The following is an 18,136-nucleotide window of genomic DNA, read 5'->3' on the forward strand; positions in this document are numbered from 1 at the left end:
TCACTGGATCGCTGATTCGGCAGTGACTGAGGATGACTTCGCCCATCACAGTGCTGGCTGTTGCATGAGGCTAAAGAGACAGGCCTCTGTTGTCCTGTTCCAATCAGGGTTACTAAGGCATTAGCTTGGACCAGGGACTGTGTATGATATGAAATGTTTGCGCTGACACGACCGGTGCACGGTCCCATCTATGTCCACCGTTGGCAGTCTGGGGTCCGTGATGTTCCAGAGAGCTGGGCAGCATCCTCTATTCTGAGCACAGGGTTCTCAGGCACCGGCTTATAAGATACTTGGAAACACTCAGACATGAGAAAAAGAGCTTCCAATATTTCAGGAGTAGCTTACGAAAGGATGCAGACGCACCCAGAGTTCATCAGAGCTGAACAGAGTAGTCAGGCTGGGCTTGGGTGAATATAGGGGGGCACTGGGGGGACGAGGGATTTCCTTTTGTACAAAATGGATAGAATGAACCGGGGAATGCGGTTTCCACGACAACACACAGATATTCTAATTAATTTTTCATGCCAAGAGACTCAAAGTGCTTTGTAGCAGTTGGATCAATTCCTGACAGCTACTGGAATTTAATTGCTTTTTTTTTTCCTTTTGGAAGGCTGAGTGGGGTGGTGCATGAACTCTTATGAGCCGTTAACACTTTGGGGAAATGATCTGTTATCTGGCACTAGCACACGGAGGAAAACACCATCCAGGGTCCTAACGGGGCTCGGAACAAGCAGCTGTGACTTACCAGCCATCCCCCTTGTGTGCACGATGCAAACTCTATGGGGGACACAGCTGGGGAGGTAAAAATATTTGCTGGAGGTCACCCGGGGGGGCAGTGACAGAAGCGACAAGTGTGAGCGGTGCTCCCCCAAGATTAACACCCGAGGCACGAAGTGCATTGTGCCCGTCGTCTCGGTCTGTCCCGTGGGGAGGGCAGCCATACCACCACTTTACACAGAAGGACAGTGGGCACAGTGTCTTGTCCAAAATGCACAGGACTTGGAGTGGTGAAATTGTTTTTGGAAATCCAGCCGGCCGAATTCCAAAGGTTTGCTCTCTCCACTGCTCCAGGCAGCTTCCAAATGTGGTTCAGAGTCCCCCGAACCTGGAACCCGGGTCCCCAGACTCTGCGTTCAGGGGCCTGTAAACCGTCACGCTCAGGATGATTCCATGAGCTTCGGTTCTAATTTTTGGGCACAGTTTTGCGTGGTGATATGTTTGCACGCTTCAAGTCTACCGTGCACGAGCAGGCTGTCCCTGAGCTGTGGAGGATTTAAACAGTAAAATAGTTTTCTTGAAATACTCTTGAAATGGATGTTTTTTAAAAAATATTTAAGATAGCTAGTCCTTCTTCTTGGCATTTTTATACCCCAGCTTCAATTTCAGGAAATCTACAGGTCCCTGGCATTTGAATGAACTCCTAATTAAATGTCATGTTCCTCAGCAATTTCCATTGACCATATTGGGGCCAGAGTGCAGTTTTAAAAATAAAACATCTAAAGTCTGAAAATAAATGGGGTTCCCCACACTCCTCTACTAGATGGTGTAGAGGTTGCATGGATGTTTTAAGTTAATTCATTTATTTTTTCATTCCTTCAATAAATACTTATTGAGAACTTAGTATATGCCAAGCACTGTAAAATCCAGTGGGAAGAGAAGTTAAATATGACTGATTAGCACATCGCTGGAAGCTGGCAGAGTGGTGGAGAGGACAGACCAGGACCTCTGTGGGGACAGCACCTGTGACTGGGGAAAGCTGAGTGGTCACTGGGGGCTTATCCACAAAGGTGGGCGGGGAGGCCAGATGAAGCCCTGATGCTGTGGGCCAGCGCAATGTATCTCTTGAAAAGATGGCACGGGTGCTGGGGAAATGCCTTTAAACTCCCCTCCAGACATCTTTAAATCATGGTGTAGGGTAGGCTAGTTACATGCGGTCTCCATGTAAAAAGGTAAACAGAGATGCATTGAAAATATCCCAGTAGATTCTAAAATATTTCTGACATACAATGGGTAAAATAAAAATGGCACATGATGGGAACTATTTCAGCCTCCAAAAGGTCTGTTTCCGCTACAGTTAACTGATATTTTTATTTTATTTTATTTTATTTATTTGGCCACCCAGCATGTGGGATCTTCATTCCCCCATCAGGGATGGAACCCATGCCCTCTGCATTGGAAGGGCGGAGTCTTAACCACTGGACTGCCAGGGAAGTCCCTAACTGATCATTTAAAAAAGTTATTTCCCGATAGTTTGCTCAGTTTCTGCTTCCTTTAACCCAAATCTTGATGTATTCTACTTAGCAAGTAAACAAAGATGTTTTTTAAGGACGTTCTCAGGGTATTAACTCTGGTACTGAAAACCGAAGGGCCCATAACATTTAACTGGCAGAGACTGTTGAAGGCAAAATTTTTAAAAAGAAAAAGAAGTAAAGGCTCAGCCTCTCTGTGCCTATGGAAATTTAATCACTTTTTCACGAAACCTTTAAAAATAGCATTTACCATCAGGGGTCCAGTCTTAACTGGAGCTGACCCGGCAGGAAGCAGCTGTGCGCAGGAACAGAAAGCAGCCCAGGTCGGAGGGCACTTCGTCCCTCTCCGCTGTCAGGTCTTTGGGGATCTTGCTCCTTATCGTGGTTCGAGGTTCGGGCGGTCCCTCGTCGTCCTGCGCCCCGATCCCGCTGCAGGGACCTGGAGCTGGTGGGGGCCACGTCTCCAGATACAAGAACAAGTTTCAGCGCTTCCTCTACTTGGGTGTTCTGAATGTTTTCCTTTTTGTTCTGGAGTCTGTAAGGATGTAGGCAGTTTTCTTAACCACTAAATATTTCAACAATGCATCGTCCCTAAGTTTCCAAATCATAAACACTAAATTACATTATTTCATGGTTTTTTGGGGGGGCGGGGGCTAGGACACAAAAGAGAGCTGGCAAAGCCTAGAGCGCTGGCGGTAACCTGTTCCTCGCTCCTTGTTGGGGCGTTGCTGGATTAAAGCTCAGCATCTACGAGGTGCCACAGGGCCCAGCGCGCAGCCCGCGCCCCTCACGTGCGCGCACGGATGCGCCTGCGGTGGGCGCCGCTCCCCCGCCTCGAGCCGGGTGTCCGCGGGACCTCCCTGCGCCTGGAAAGGGTTAAGCGAGCGGAGGGCGCGGGGCGGGCTGACCTGGACTCGGGGCCGCGCCGGCGCGCTCCAGTCCGGAGCCTGCGCGCCCTGCCGGGGGCTGCGGCCACCCTCCCGCCCACGTCCCCGCGTCCCCGCCTCGGCGCGCTGCTCGGAGCGGCGGGGCTCCAGGCACGGCCTCCACGGACGCGGTGAGTGCCGGGCCCGCTGCCGCCAAGGCAGGCCAGGGGCGCAGGGGGCACTCGTCGGGCCGGGCCTGGCCGCGCGGGAAGATGCTCGGGAACCCGCGGGCGCTCGCACAGGTGCGCGGAAGGCGGCCGCCCCGCCCGCGGGCGTTCTCACAGGTGCGCGGGAAGAGCCCCGCGCATGCGCGTCGGAGACCCTGGCGAGGGTTCCGGGTCCTGGGCTTGGGTGGGCGCCGGGGTGGAGGGCGAGGCGCAGAGCTGAGAGGTAGGCGTGGGCCCCGAAGCGGGGGAGGCAGCGGCGAGACGCCCCAGGAGGCGGAGGATAAGCGGGCGGGGGTCGCGGGGTGGGCGCTGGTCGGGACGGGGGTGGCCGCCGGGGCGGGGGCGGGGGCCGGCGTGGGGCGGGGGCCGGGGGTGGCCCCGCCCGCGGCGGGGGTGTGGGGAACGGGGTGGGCGGACCCCCGTCCCGCTCCCGGGCGCCGCGTGGAGGAGGGGGCCGCGGCGCGGGGACTCCCTAGGGCGCTCCTGCCGGAAGCGGGTGACGGCCGGTCCCCGCGCTGTGCCCGCGGTGACCGCCTCCGAGGACCCAGCCCCGGGGGCGGCGTGGCCACTGTCCTTTCCGCCGCCAGTCGCGCCTCCGCGCGCCCAGCCCAGCCGGAGCCAACCCGGGGGCGGAGCGGCCCGGAGCCCAGCGGGGAGGAGCCGCACCCCGCGTCCGCGCCCAGCTGCCCAGGCTGAGCGCTCCTTGGGCAGGCGGCCCGGGCTCGCGGCCACGCTGTAGGATGGCGGGCCCGGCCGCTTCCCCCTTCCGAGGGGTGTCTGGGCTCGGTGCCGGGCTGCCCGGGCCGTGCCTCGCAGACGGTCGTGGCCGGGCCGCGCTGCCTCTGGAGCGTCCATCCCGCGGGGCACAGGAAGCGGGTGGGAGGTCCCTCCCGGACCTGGTTCCCGGGGGAGGGGAGGAAGATGCGGAGGCGCCTCTCGCTCTCTCCTCCGATGCCCACCGGCCGAGACCCTCGCGACCCCCAGGGTCCGCTGCTTATGCTGCCGGGATTGCTGAGGGCTCGTGGGGTGCTGGGGGCTGGTGCACAGCGCGTGCTTTCTTTTCACGGAGGCTTTGCCCCACTGACCGACCAGACGGCCCACCAGCAGTGCTTGTTGCTCAGGTTTGAACGTGCCTGACAGCATGATGGCGCGGGGGCGAGGGGGTACGAAAATGAGCAACATTTAAATAAAGACTGCGTGGAACCGGCTGACACGGCCGGCGGGGAGGTTACATGCATTGCCGCAGCAGGCCTCCCACCCCCGACGCGCGCTCGTGCTGGGGGACCCCAGCCTCCCTCGGGGGGCTGCGCCTGTAACGTTAAAGAAGGAAGGTTTTAAAAAATTCTACCACTTCTTCGGTTCCTACAGAACCACATCCTTTGTCTCCACCCACCCTCACATCTGTTCTAAGGGAAAGAAAAAGAACAAATCAATGTAATAAGCTTTATTTCGCTCAAAGCACTGAAGGCGCTTTACGGTCAGGTTTTTAAGCCCCTGCGCTGCGCGCAGTGGAGGGGCCAGTTCACTCTGTGCCTGGCCTGTTGTCACCTTCCTCCAGTCCCCATCTACCAACAGTTGCGCAGCCTCTAATTAGGACCCTTAATGGACGCCGATGTTGCCCTTTGGCCTTTTATCCCCAGTTAATGGGGTCCTATTGTTAGAATCCTCCCCCCTCCCCACCCATGAAACGCAGAAGGAAGCTCTCCATCGCACTCAGATTTGCCCAGGGACAGCCCAGGGAATGCGCGCTTCTGGTAACTGGCATTACAACTCTCCCTTTGGGGCCTAACACAGCAAAATTTTAAAGAAAGAAAGTCTTTCCAGCGTTTAATGTCAATTGCACAGGCATTGCTGATAAAATAATCAGAACACAATGAAAATAGCTCAAAGATTTTGCTTACAGGATTTAAGGCAGTCTTGGGCTTGGGAGGAGGGGAGAGAACAGTTAAGTGTTCATCCTAGATCGGGACTGAGCTGTTGGGGCAGCCTGGCTTCGTGTGGTCATCTTGCTGTCCTAGTGTCTGGGCGTTCCTTAGGGCGGGCCCTCCTTCACCTGCAGAGGACTTTGCCTGCTGCTGGCTCCAGCCCTGGCAGAACAGAAGGATCTGGAACCAAATCTCTGAACATCTTTCCTGGCAGTCGCCAGTGCTTGATTTCATTTCCATATGTTCTGATACAAGTAGCCACGTTGTCAGCGGGAAGGCAGGAGGCCTCTTTTTAGTCTACTTTTGTCCCTGTACTGAAACTGGGGGCCCTCTGTGCTGTGGGACCTCCATCTGGGATCCTATTTCAGTTTTTTTCTAAACGCCGACAGCATAAATTGTCCATAATCATAGCTCTGCAGTGAAGCTGGAATTACTTAGGCAGCTGTAATGCCCCTCGGAGGACAGATGTGGGGTTGGCCTTAGAGGTGCCCCGAGAGGCCGTCAGTGTTCAGACCAGAAACCAGCCCCGTCATTTTGCACATCTTCCCCTGGTGACTCAGGACAAATCTGCTTTTCTCAGGAGTTCAAGGGATTAGTGTCTCCCCTGTGGCCTTGATTTCAGTTTTTTCTGTTGGATTTATTGTAATTATGCTGAAAGTATAGTGTTGGCACCTGCACCTCTTTGGGACATAGTTAACAATGAGCAATGAGCTTTGGAATACAGCAGAAACTTCCAGGAGTTTGCCTTTTACCAACAACCCAACTCCTGCCAGAACGAATATTAAACAGTGCCGTGGAAATTGAAGCCGTTGCAGGTCTTCTGCAATATTTGACCGATTAAAAGCCAGTTTTTTCTTTCACAAACATTTATCGAATGTCTACCCCAGGTCAGGCACAGTGCTGGGAATGCCATGGCATCTAAAACAGGCACAGGTCCTCACCCCCGCCACCCCCTGCGGCTTAGGTTCCAATAAGGTGAAAGGCATTAAAAATACAATCATGTTAATTCATGTGTAATAACAAGCAGACAAGTGGCCTAAATGAAAGGAATAAACCCCTATGAAAGCATCTGATGAAGGGGTTTTGAGTTGGGGTCTGAAGGATGATGAGGCCTGACAAAGGAGGACGGCAGGGGACGGCCCAGGGGAGATGGTGCTCAGAGGGGCCTGGCGCAGCAGAGAACGGAAGGAAGGCCGGGAGGGGCCCCTAGGCCATGTCATAGATTTGTAACTTAATATAATTTTGATTCCTAATTAATTGTGGCATTTCCTCTATGTAAATTGATGGAACTTTGCTCTCTAGGCCTTGATGGAGTAGGACGTGTGTTAATTTTACAGAACTGAGATGTACTGAATCACAAAGGGATCCCCATTCCGTGGGATGTTGTGGACAGAACGTCTTGTAAGCTGATAACCACTGTGCTGCTGTTGGATGCTGTTAGCACCGTTTTCTGAAAAGTCTTAGTCATGAGGACCTTGGTACAGATGCCAAGTCTGCTGCCTTTGTCTGAGCCACCCGTCACCCCCTGCTCCCACTGCAGTGGTTCCAGGTGGGCTTCACACAGCTGCCCTTCCCCCTTGATCGGTTCCTCTTACAGTCGTCAGGGTGGTCATTTAAAGACACAAATACTATGATGTTGGACGGCCAGTAGCTTCCCAGTGCCGTGGGCTATAGTCCACAACACGGGTGACAGGACGCTCATTCCAGTTGGCGTGGTTGTCTGATGACCAACCCCACAAGCTTAGTGCCTGCCGTGGACTAAATGTCGGTCTTCTCCAAATTCACATGTTGAACCTTAATCCCCTGGTGATGGTATTAGGAAGGGGGGGCTTTGGGAGGTGATGAGGCATGAGGGTGGAACCCCATGATGGGATCAGTGCCCTCATAACACAGACTCCCGAGAGCTCCCTCTCCCCTTCCCCCACGTGAGGACCCAGGGAGAAGATGCTGTCTGTGAACCAGGAAGCAAGTCTTACCAGACACTGCGGAGAGGGAACTGTTTGTTCCAAGTCTACTGATGCCGAATATTAATCCCATCTAAAAATACCTTCACAGCAACGTCTAGGCTGGTACTTGACCAAACACCTGGGTCCTATGGCCCAACCAGGCTGACACATAAAAGTAACCATGGCAACTGTCCTGTTCAGACAGGGGAGTGGAGGCGCACGGTGACCTCTGGCCCGTGACGGCCCTGCAGTGCAGTCGGGCACCCGCTGGCGGGGTTCCTGTTCCTGGGGGTGGACCTCCAGTGCTCTTGGCGCTGCTCTGTGGATTCTAGGTTCTGCCCTCCGAGTCATCCTTCTTGTTTCCTGAGAAGTGCCTGGTGTTCGCAGCTCAGCGGTTTTCTCAGCCTCTTCCCTGGTTTCTCTTCGTGCTGATCTGTTCCGTTTACTCCAAGTTGGCAGTGTCTCTTCCCGTACAATTATCTTAAACACGTTGTGGGTTTTCTCTGGATCTGTTGGGATTCAAGCCACCAGACGAAAGCTCCGTCCACAGATGCACATAAGTCCTTTCTCTACCTTGGACCTCCAGGGCCTGTGTCTAGTGTCCCCTCAGGTATTTATGAGGTCTTAACAGGGCATCTGATGGTGCCACCTGGATCGGTCTTTGCTCTGAGGCCCCATCTTAATTTGACAGTGTCGCAAGGGCTGGGAAAGAGAAGAGCTTTATCTTCCATCCCAGTGGGGCCTGGTTCCTTTATATTTGCTCCAAATCGCACTTGAAAACGGAACCCTTCCTTCTTCCGCTCTCCTCTCTCATCTCATCAGGTCACAGAGACAGAGCTCAGTAGGGTGACCCGGGCCCTGCCTGGAAGTCTCCTCCAGTGTCATCCAGCCCACCCAGCGCATCCTCCGTCTCCAGCATCATGTGGCCACGGTGCTGCTGAGCCCTGCCCTCCAGAGCCCTGTCCAGGAACCCCATCCACCTGTCCTCGGAGCCCCGCTAGCAACTGCTTCGGAGCCCAGAGGCATCTGCCCACTGGCTGCCTGCTGCCCAGCTGGGACCGCTGAGCTTGCCGCGGGTTCCTGCTCTGGTGGCAGCACCGTCCAGGCGGGTGCATAACGGACCAGTCCAAACATACTGGCTCAAAACAACGGAGTTGACTTGGCTTATAAACCTGCCGTCTGGCGGGGAAGCTCAAATGAATTATCTGGAGGCGGACACGCACATCTGCAGCCCGGCTGGGAGCACGAGGGCAGCGGGGCTGGACCCGGCGCCCAGCACAGTGTCTCCGTGGCCTCTCGCTGTGCTCCCTCCAGCCGGGCATCTGGTGTCCCCGGACTTCTTACACGTTGGCACCGGGCATCCGAGTTCTGGGTCCTAAGAGAGGAATCTGTATTATTGCTGTTTTCAGCACAGCCTCACCTCACCATCATCACCAGTGTTTAGGATCCAGAGACCAGGGCACACATGCAGACATCCGGGGAGCCATTGTCCCCTGTGAGAAGAGCGTGCGGGTGGGCTGGATCGAGGTCACCTTGGAAAGGATGGGCTGCGTCCTGCACTCCCCAGCCACCCCTGCCCTCTAGCTCCTTCCACCTGGCTGGCCAGTGGCCAGGGGGCTGTGGCGGCTCCTCGGGGCCTGTGCTGCCCACCCTGCAGCTCTGTGTGTGGCCCTCAGCCCGCCCTCCCATGAGGCCCAGGTGCCTGGATGTCGAGGTCTATGTCTCCCAAAGGCCGGGCACTTTCTGGGCTCTGAGTGTAGGGGACCTTGTGTGAGGGGAGAAGTCTCACCCTCCCTGGTCCTTTGGTTAGTGGAGTCAAGTCACCGGGGTGACACAGGGAATAGAAACATGATGGGCAGTAGATCCAGTCCTCAGCTTATGTCACGGCTCTGCTGCGTATTGATCCCGTCAGTCTGCACGAGGCTCTCACCTGTGCCAACTCCTGTCTTTTGAGTGCATGGAAATCACTGTTTGATTGAGTAGGAAATAAGACTAAGTACTTTTATCCATGTAGATAATCATCTTGATGTAGAAGTCAAGATATAAAGAAAAATTGTCTTCATTTCTTTTATGTCAAACAGACAGCACCTTGATTCCTTTCTCGTGCAACCGTTCTTACTACTTATTGTAAAGGGTTTGATATTTTGAGGAGAAACATTGAGATGGAAGACGTAGGCCCAGTTATGTGCCAAATGAGGTGGAATACCTGCGTGAAACTTTGAAATGAAGTGTAGGCACCTGCCGCCTTTTGGTCAGCATTACAGGCTCTGAGAAGACTTCTACGCTTTTGCACAAGGGCTTTTAATCCAGCTGACCTCGTGTGGCTTCGACGTGGCCCAGGTGCGTGTGTGGGGTGGCCTCGGGGCCTGGTCACTCAGGCTGTGAACTCGGGGGCACTTGTCGCTGCTGTGGAGTCCCAGCAGCCCCGGGACGAGGTGCACAGGTGGCCGGATCTTCCCAGGTCCTTCTGTCTGGTCATTTCACCAGCGAAGACAAAGAAACACTGGAGCTCTCAGCTCTGTGACGTCAACCCCAGAAACTGCGTCTTCTTCAGCGTCATGGGATTTGTAGAAATTATGAAAATCACTGGGTCTTAGACTTGTTCTCATTGTGTTTAGGTTTCTGGAGTTGAGATAGTGCAGGGAGTGAAGCTGGCAGGGGTCCTAGGGTGTGGCTTCTAATTTAGCACAGCACTTAAGAGCTGTGTGCCCCTGGGCAAGTGGCTTACCCTCTCTGGTCTCTGTTTCTTCCTGTGTGTGTGAAACACAGGGAAGGGCTGGACCAGGTGCTCTGCCATCTCTCAACTGCAACGTTCCCAGTTTGGGGAAGGATTCTGGGACTGGTAAAACCCTTGGCAATTCTGAGATACAGCACGTCTTCAGTGTCAACATTTTTTTTCTTCAAACCTACAACCTAAATCAGGCCGGGGATTTAACGAAATGGATCCTTCATTTCATAGTTCTGTGCCTAAAAGCCTGGACATTATAAGAAAGCTTTCATTTGACCATATTTTTCTACCAAGTATTCTTTCTTGGGGCCCAACCAAAACTTGAGTCATTTTATTTTATGCACACACTGGTGCACACACATACACGTGCACAGAGATGTAACTGTACACATACACACGTACACATTCTTGTATATGTATACACATCTATAGAGAGATGTGTATATACATAGAATTTTTCTGATTCTAAAAATATACATATTCATTATAGACAATTTGAAGATACCAAGAGTTATGAAAAAAAGTCACTCATAATTCTCACTATCAACATGCCTTTTAAACCTTTTGGTATTATTCTCATTGTTTTTTTTCCCCTGTTGTGTGTGTGTGTTGGGCGGGGTGTTTAAAATTTTTTAAATTTATTTTTTATTGAAGTATAGTTGATTTACAATGTTGTGTTAGTTTCAGGTATACAGCAAAGTGATTCAGTTACACATACATATATATATATATTCTTTTTCAGATTCTGTTCCCTTATAGGTTATTACAAGATGTTGAGTATAGTTCCCTATGCTATACAGTAGGTCCTTGTCGTTTATCTATTTTATACATAGTAGTGTGTATATGTCAATCCCAAACTCCTAATTTATCCCTCCACCAAGAGTGGGGTTTCTACTGGCTACATACTGACTACATGTACTGAATATAGTGCAATTTGCCGGTCGTATTCCTTGATGACCGTCCATTGTTTTCCTAGTAAGACGGCTCTGAACAGTAGCCTTGTCCTCAAGCCTCTGGCGGCCTCTGATTGTCCACAGCGGCGGCGCTTTGGTCCCAGTTGCTGGACGTCGTGATGTTCTGGACGAGGCTGGGTTTTGTTGAGGGGTCAGGCCGTCTCCTGTCGCCTGAGGGCTGTGGGCCAGGAGCAGAGCAGAGCCGCCCGCACGGCTTCTGGAAGGTCATAGGCTTGTGGGTGAAGGTGGGTTGGTGTTGCAGCTTGATGCTGTCGTGTCCTCAGGCTCTGAAAGGGCCCGTTCTGGTGTCTGTGGAAGATTCTCTAAAACCTGCAGCCCTTTCCGGAGCCTGGTCACCAAGGGCTGGGCTGTGAGGGACAGAGCTGCCTGCCAGAGACCCCCAAAGAGAAAGAAGCCAGCCGGATGCATGGCCAGAGGGGGCCCGGCCTCCAGAAGGAGCATCGGTGGTGTGGCCTGGGGCCCCCGGGTGAGGTGCTGACGCGGCGGAGCCCACGTCTCCTGGTGAGGATGCTCTGAGTGGGTGCTCCGGGCGGGGGGCAGCTGTGCTGTGACCAGGAATGCAGACACCGTCCCCCACCCCCGCTGTGCCGCTTTACAGCTGCCTTTTGCTCTCGGGGAGCGGCCGCCTCCTCGTGGAATTCCGGACCCGGATGGCCAGACTGTGGTAAGATGCTGTCTGGGGGCGGGGGAGGCATGTCGGTGCTAGCGTCACACGCAGGAGTCACAGCCTCAGAGTTTTGCTTTCTTTTAAGATTTCTTTTTTGGATGTGGACCATTTTTCAAATATTTGTTGAATTTGTTACAATGTTGCTTCTGTTGTATGTTTTGGTTTTTTCCGCCCAGGGGCATGTGGGATCTTAGCTCCCTGACCAGGGAGCAAACCCGCACCCCCTGCACTGGAAGGCGGAGTCGTAACCACTGGACCGCCCGCCCGCCTGCGAAGCCCCCCAGAGTCTTCACATGCCTGACCTACTGTGGCATTTGCCAGGGTGGAGCGCCGTTTTCCAAAATACTCATCTTTCTGAGACTGAAGTGACCTCTCTCACCCTGAACCCACTGCAGCCATTCACCCCAAAGCCACATTTTAGGGGGAAAACGCCATAAAAATCAAGATGTTGGCAACCTTCCTCTGTAAACTCTTTTGAGTCAGATGTTAAAAGAGTTTGCAAAGGCAGCAGGCTAATAACATCGTTTCCTCGGATTCAATCTCAAGATAATTTAAATATTTCGTCTTTGCATCCACTCATTCCTGGCTGTGTCAGGACTGGCCTGATAGGAATGGCCTCTCTTGAGGCTCATGTGGGTGAACTCACACTCATCAGAACATCTGTCTTGATTTCTGCTTCGGAAACAGGTGAGCTAGCATCTCATCAGCCTTCTTGTCCCACTGAGCCACCCTCGTTGCTTTGAGGACAGAGACCACGTGTTGAATTCGGGTCAGTTCCTCTCCCTGTAATCTCCCCGCCGTGCTGCTCCTCCGGACATCCAGGCAGGAGGTGGTTCTGCTTGGCTGTGGTTTCCATGCGAGGCTCAGGCCCTTTCCCAGGGCCCGCTGAGCCGGAGGGGGGATGTACTAGGTCAACAGCACCGTTTCTGAGAAGCCTGAGGACACAGGTGCAGCAGGAGGGCAAGGCAGGGACTCTGTCGTTACATCTTAACTAAAGCAAAGCAGGACGGACCACAGAGAGAGGGGTTTCTATCTTGCTTTCCATTTACGCCAATAATGGTAAATAAACAAGTGAGATTAATAGGAGAGAAATCTGGGTTCTAACCGGCCAGTAATAGGCGTGTGATTTCGGACAAGTCTCTCTGTTATCAAACCAAGAGCTTAGAGCTTTAAAAATGATAAAATGTGAGTTTTTATTTAACTTTCCCATATTTCAATTCGACTGGAACTTTAAACATAGGAATACCTACTCCAGCACTAAGAATACAGTGACTTAGGGATCTTCTTACCTAGTGAATGACTTCACTTAACTGTGCTACAGATCGTGTGGCTTCCATGAGGGTCAGTAGCAGGCCAGATTGACTATTTAATTGATAAGTACTGATTAAACATATGGAATAACTTTTTTTTTTTTTTTTTGCGGTACGCGGGCCTCTCACTGCTGTGGCCTCTCCTGTTGCGGAGCACAGGCTCCAGACGCGCAGGCTCGGCGGCCATGGCTCACAGGCCCAGCCGCTCCGCGGCATGTGGGATCCTCCCGGACCGGGGCATGAACCTGTGTCCCCTGCATCAGCAGGCGGACTCTCAACCACTGCGCCACCAGGGAAGCCCTGGAAAAACATTTTTAAGTGGTAAATTATAAAATACTCAAACACTGTAAACAATGCAATAAAAATATTCATGTATTCCCGTGAGACAATACACATTCTCGTCTTGCAGTTTATGCTTTGAATCTTCAGGAAGCCAAGTGATACAGAGCAGGTGGACAGCCCTCCCTTCCCTTCCTGCTCAGAAGTAACCACTGCACCGGAATTCACACCTGTCCTTTCCACACTTCCACGAATGACATATAGTATTTTTTCACGTTTAAATGTATGTAAATTATACTGTATCTTTCTGCAAATGGCAGACCTTGAAAAATTCAAAATTATGTTTCTGAAATTTATGCACATTGATACATGTAGATTTAGTTCATCTTAATGTGTGTGGTGGTTTGGGCAGTGATAGAAAATCAGTCTAAAAGTAGTCCAATCGGTCTTTTTGTACAAAAGGACACAGAGCGCTCTTTCTAAAACACAAGAGTGATCATATTCACTTCTTTGAAGCCATCAGAGGATTCCCGTTTGTCATTAAGATGCCAGGGCGCCACGGAGGGGCCCAGTCCCCTGACCCTGGGGCTCCTGGCTGCACCCAGCCTGTTCAGCTTCTGGAACTGGTCAAGCTTGTTTCCACTGCCAGGTGTCTGTTCTCTCTTCCACCCGACCTGTGTGTGTCTCCCTCTTGCTCTCAGAGGAGTCTTACCTGATCCCAAGTAGAAATCAGGTCTGTCCATCACTACTTCCCGGATCCTTGTTTACGTTTCCTGCCGTGGTTTTACTTCCTCTAGAATTCGTGTCGTAGTGGCTTATGTTCGTCGTCTTCCCTGCGCTGGGAGCTCCCTGGGGCCTCGGCCAAGTCTGCTTGGTTCCTGCTACTTCCTAGGACCCAGGGCACCTCCTGGAACACTGTAGGTGTTCAGCATACATCCACTCAGTGAATGAGCAAATGACTGCATATTGTTAATTATTTCTCAGCGTTGGTGGGACTTGAACAGATTGAAGACTTGGGGAAAGTGTGGGTTGGTTTGACCCAGGCAGTCTCACTTCTGGCTCCAGCTTTGCATCACTGCTGGGACGTTCACCTCTCACTTCAGGGGACTCGCACAATAGACTTATTTTAAAAGAGTTAAGGTTGCCCAAATATTGCTCAGAATTGGGTCTCAGAGCTAGAGGTTTCCAGGGAGGATTGCAATCCAGGTGCCTCTTTGCAGAGTCTCTGTGATTCTGTGTGTGATCTCAGTGTTCACACCCTGCGCTTGTCAACAACTCCGGCACCTCGAGCCACAAGCAAAGGCAGATGCTTCTCTTGCAGAATATTCGGGGTTTGCTCCCTGATGGCACGTCCGGAACCTAGGGCACAATTTGCACTCAAGTAACTTGGAGCCCCCCTTTTGAGTGAATGCACAGGTTTACCCTCATCCATTTTCCTTTCAGTTCTTCAGGGTCTTGGCTTCAGGGAGCACAGGGCTGTGTCATAGCCGGGACTGAGGTGGGGCCCGTCTGTGTGATGTCACGTTAGGTGGCAGCTGAAGACACACGCTTCCCTGAGCGCGGCAGCGATGCCCCCACGCCCCCCTGCTTTAAAGCGTGGTGACTTCAGGTGCGTTACTACATCACCAGCGAAGGGCTGTCTTGTGAGTCGTGAAGCTCTAACGCTGCTTGCATCTCTTGAATTAACAATAAAGACCCATGATCTGTTGAAGGAAGGAGAAGAGTGAAGCTCTTCAGCAGATTTTCACTACCCAGTTGTCCCGCTGGATTAAGGTCAATTTCATCTCTCTGCCCTGGGCTTCATCTTCCCCCAGACGGCTTGTCCTGGGTAATGGCTAAGGGCACAGAGACACTCACAGTTGCCACCAAACTTCTGAAACTCCCGAGCAGTGGGAAGTGGGGCCTGTGAACCCACGTGGCCGCCGACTTAGTGAACGGGTGCAAGCCACAGGCATCTTTTCTGAGGCCTCACGTAAAATGCCCCAGAGACGGGGAAAGAGGGGAAAAGTGCTCTCTGGTTTTGGGCTGCTGCTAACTTCGTTTGGTCTTTTGAGACGAGTAACGTAGTGTTTCCGGGCCTCCAGCATTTTCTCGTGTCTGGAATCAAGATCATGGCAATTCCTCTACCCGTCCTCACATGTGGAACGTGAGGACAAAATGGAAAATTGCCGCGAGGGCTGGGAGCTGCTCTGGGTACAGGCTGCAGGGCTGTGCGCTCCGTCCTGGTGGGGCTTTTCCGTGAGCCGGGACCGGCGTTGTCCGGGTCGGCACCTCATGGTGCGTGGTTACCAGGAGCTGGGGCCTGTGCGGGGCGAAGCTCTTTACAGACGTCCGTCTAAACCCCGCGGAGACCCAGCAAGGTGGCTTCTTGTTTACAGTCAGAGTTATTCCAGTTTCCAGGGACACGAATCCCACTCATGTTCGCTGAAGCCAGAAACAGACTTATTAGCTCGCAGGCATCACAAGCCCTGGCTGGGGGTGACTCGCCCAGGGCACTGTCTCCTCTCTTTCTAGGTTTTGCTCTGTGTTGGCTTCACTTTCTTCTCCCGAGGACAAGCTTTCCCTTGATTTCAGCTCCCTGACCCACCCACCTGGTCGAAGCCTTTCTCCTGCATCACCCTTCAGTGGGAGGACCTGGCCTGGGGCCGTGCTCTCGGGACCAGGTGCTGGGAAGGTGGGGCGTGGGCTGGGCTGGAGCAACCCTGTGACTTAATCCCACTACCCTTTATGACTGTGGAGCCAGTGTATATTCGTTTCAGGAAATATAGAAACTGGGCACAGCTAGATAGAAGACAGTAAGAACCTGTCTCTGATCCAACGTCCACAAACACCAGTCCCTTTTGAAGACCTTTTCTTTGTGAGCTCTGTATCATGTTTCACTGGTAAGGCATAAATACATACATACATACATTGTACGTAGTGCAAGAACTTGCTATAATAGGGATTTTTATCTGAATGTTTTCAGAGCTGTTTTTTCTAGGTTCTCTGGTTAACATTTATTCACTCACCATCCATCAAGCCTTTTCTGGGGGCCCTGGCAGAGCCCAGCCCTGTGCCAAGGGTAGAACGATTAATGCACCTCCCTGTCATGAATCCACATTCTCATGGAGAAGGATGACACACGTGCACATGAGGTGTTGAAATACAACATTCTGTGCAAACGTGGACCGCACAGTTGCTGACCTGGGAAGTGAGGAAGGTAGTGTCTGTGACAGCAGGTCCCCGGGGGCCTGGGAATGAGCAAGAATTCTGGCTCAAAGGAGGAGAGGTGGCTCTGGGTGGCAGGGACTGTGCGGGCAGAGACCCTGAGGTGGGAACGCATATGCAGATGTACCTACATGGGGGTTACGTGCACAGATACACCTGTGTAGGGGTTACGCGCACAGATACACCTGTGTAGGGGTTATGCGCACAGGTACACCTGCATGGGGTGTACACACAGATACACCTGTGTAGGGTTTTTACACACAGATACACCTCTTTAGGGTTTGTACACACAGATACACCTGTGTAGGGTTTACACACAGACACACCTGCATGGGGTTTACGTGCACAGACACACCCACGCAGGCTTTACCGGGGCGCGGCAGCAGTTCTGTGCTTGTGTGAAGGATGGAGAGGACTCCTGGGCAGAGGAGGGAGAGATGAGGGTGGCGGAGGCTTGGGAACAGATGGCTCAATGCCTCATTTACCAGCCTAAGGAGTTGGGACTTTGAGAATAGCTATTACGTAAAAGCTTCTCTTTAGGAAATTCTCTAATTTTACTTCCTCCAGTGAAGCCCTGCTGGAAGATTCAGCCGCCGTTACCCCCTAAATCAGGCCCACGCAGACAGCGCCGGCAGGAGCCCATCCCCGCCACGACCTGCCCTGTGTCTCTATCTGCTTTACTGTCAGAGCTGGGGGCGTCCTGAGTCACCAGAATTCTGCTCCCAGGATGCGCTGGGCAGGGGACCAGACATGGGAGTGTCTCGTAGGCGTCCACCAGCCCAGCGCACGTGCTGCAAAGTCGAGTGCTTCACGCTCAGAACTGTTAACAGACAGAAGGGCGCAGAGCATTGGGCCCAGTGCTTGGTGGCATGGGCGCTGAGGCTGGACAGCGGGTCCGCGTCTGGCTCTGCCACCTACTAAGTGCGGGGCTGATTCATTGTATGGTGACATCGGTTCACATCTCATTTCCTCTTTGGGGCTAAAAACTACGACCCCACAGAAGGGTGGCTTGCGAGGGTCGCGTATGTCCCAGTGATGTAACACACGTGACAGCAGTCCCTGTAAAATAGAATAGGTGTGAGGTGTTTCATGATTACTCGTGCATTCAGGTTACGTTACAGCCCATTGAGTCTTAGAAATGTCCTTCATGAAGAGCAGATTAAAAATGATAGGTTGTAACCTGGCAGAATAGACTCTGATTAACGTCACCAGACCTGCGGAAGGACGTCACTTCCCCTCTTAATTATTCAACACACCAGGCTGCTCACCAGCCCCGCCCATCCCCAAACCTCACGGAACAAACGGCCTACACCCGGCTTGGGGGGTCCTCTCATCCAGGTGGTGGGTGTCTCCTCGGCCGAAGCGTGTACAGAACCTTGCACACAGGGACCTGGGCCCTGCGCCCTCCGCGTCTCCCAAGACCACGCGGCACCCGGCTTTTAGCAGCCAAACGGCCAAGCTCCCAGGACGACTGAGGAATGAAAACCTATTTTGTGAATGATGCTGCCTTGTGGCAGCGTTGGACTCCGTGTTCCAGGCACGCCGCTATGATGGCCTTGCTAGGGCCAGACCACGCACTGTGACGAGTGCAGAGAACGTGGGAATCAGGGCTGGGGTGAAGGTCACTGGCTGCCCTCCCCACCCCCACCGAGGCATCCGCTCCCACCCACCTGCATCCCTGCGCACCCAGAACCGCCACCTCATTTTAATTGGGCCCAAGGAAGAAGGAACCAGCAATATCTGTAGGAACAGCTGAAG

The 18,136-nt window shown here is 52.9% G+C and overlaps 1 protein-coding gene and 1 long non-coding RNA gene across 5 annotated transcripts in view; one reads left to right on the top strand and one right to left on the bottom strand.

The window, feature by feature from the left end:
* On the bottom strand, window positions 1–3,902 carry LOC137215976 (uncharacterized). Its single transcript, XR_010939520.1, has 3 exons — window positions 3,760–3,902; window positions 2,500–2,784; window positions 1–1,262 (listed from the first exon to the last, which is right to left on the bottom strand). It is a non-coding gene; the product is annotated as an uncharacterized lncRNA (long non-coding RNA).
* Window positions 2,959–18,136, top strand: part of KBTBD11 (kelch repeat and BTB domain containing 11) — a 25,782-nt gene continuing 10,604 nt past the window's right edge. Inside the window, exon 1 of one of the 4 annotated variants that reach the window (XM_067721598.1) lies at window positions 2,959–3,417. The gene's annotated coding sequence lies outside the window, so the exon portion shown is untranslated. The other 3 variants (XM_067721596.1, XM_067721599.1, XM_067721597.1) reach the window with 3 other exon arrangements.

The sequence above is a fragment of the Pseudorca crassidens genome, chromosome 21 (genome assembly GCF_039906515.1).
Source record: "Pseudorca crassidens isolate mPseCra1 chromosome 21, mPseCra1.hap1, whole genome shotgun sequence".
In the NCBI taxonomy this organism is placed as follows: Eukaryota; Metazoa; Chordata; class Mammalia; order Artiodactyla; family Delphinidae; genus Pseudorca; species Pseudorca crassidens.